This window comes from Poecilia reticulata, unplaced genomic scaffold (genome assembly GCF_000633615.1).
Source record: "Poecilia reticulata strain Guanapo unplaced genomic scaffold, Guppy_female_1.0+MT scaffold_131, whole genome shotgun sequence".
NCBI lineage: Eukaryota > Metazoa > Chordata > Actinopteri > Cyprinodontiformes > Poeciliidae > Poecilia > Poecilia reticulata.
In genome coordinates this window covers 44,098-45,693 of record NW_007615014.1, presented here as the reverse complement: position 1 = coordinate 45,693, position 1,596 = coordinate 44,098, and positions in this window count along the sequence as shown.

Below are 1,596 nucleotides of genomic sequence, written 5' to 3'. Positions count from 1 at the left end.
TAGTACTTCTTAAGCCTCCTGCCTGAACAGCGGGCTGCCACCTCGGCCAAACACTCACCAGGCATCAAGCCATCTGGGGGCCAGCAATCTGGGAGGGTTTTTGGGTCCAGCAGGGACTGAAAGAAAAAGCTTTGGTGTCAGCAAAACTCTCGGATCTGAATGTTCACCTGGGTTTCTCTSGCTGAGTGCCTCACCAGGTAGTAGTCCCCCGGCTGAGCAGGGTCGCCTGCCAGAGTCTGTTTCCTCAGGCTCTCCACCAGCAGTGAGACCACAGCATGGTGGCAGGGGCCAAGGGGGCAGACGGGGGAGGGCGGCGGGGAAGAGGCGGGGTTAGGAGGGGGTAAGAACAGGGAGGAGAGAGGGGGAGGAAGAAGAGGGAAGGGAGAGCTCTGGCCGTGTTTTTTCCTGTCTGTTTGGTCAGTGGCAGGAAGGAGAGGGGAGGGTCTTAAGGCAGAGACTCCGCCTCCTTACCCCCTCAGGCCCATGCAGCCCCRCCCACTATCACAAAAACATCATCATTCACCTGTTGCCCCGGGAACACACCTGGCGAAGAGAAACACAAGTTCAAGTTAGCATTGAAGAATCAAACTAGAAGCTGAATCCATCAATGCTTTTTCTCAGCCAACAAAACAAGCAAACAATGATAAAGAATGTTACAAATAGTTTAAAAACAACACAATGCAAATTAACCGCAGACCCAACAAGACCACGCTACAACTAGACCATGATGCAACAGCTAGCTACACTAGAATCAGATGTAACGTWTCCCATGGAGCCAAATCCATCGGTTCCCCTCAAGTGTCCATATATCTGGATCCTACTGTGGCCCTAGAGGCAGATGCAACAGGGGGTGCTAATGGGGCACCCCATTGAAGGGGTAACACAAAAAAGGGGCATCAGAGGGGAAATAAAATAGGTCATTTTAAAAGGGGGCTAACAGAGTGGCTAAAGGGGTGACTTAATTGGCCAAAAGGAAGATTGGCAAGTGGCTAACTGACAATGCCACTAATAGGCTAATGGGGTGGATAAAAGAGGGGTAGGATGGCAAAATGGGGTATTTTATGGAAACAGGGCAAACTACATAGCTGCCAGAGGGGTAATAAAGACTGATGGAATGGTTAACAGAGGGGTAATGCCGTAGGGGTTAATTGAGAGTAACAGGGACTAACTGAGTGGTTAAAAGTGGGGGTAACTGGACAGAAGGAGGATTAACAAGGAGACAGTATAACTGACAGGGCTAACRGGGCTAAAAGAGGGGTACGAAGGCCAAATGGGGTATTTCATGGTAACAGGGGATAACTACATAGCTAAGAAAGTGGTGATAAAGGCTAATCACCTTTATCACCAGGTGATTAGCCTGGTGATAAAGGCTAATCACCTTAGCCTTTAAGGCTCTGTCCGGGGGTAACCGGACAGAGAMGGTTACCCCCTCTGTCCGGCTAACAGAGGGGGGTAACATTAACAGAAGTAAATTGGGGGTGATAATGGCTAATGGGGTACAGGGGTAACAGGGTGGCCAACAGAAGGGGTAACACTAAGGAGGCCTTACTGTAATTTATAGGGGCAAATGGGTGGTGGGGTAATGGGTGTATGGGG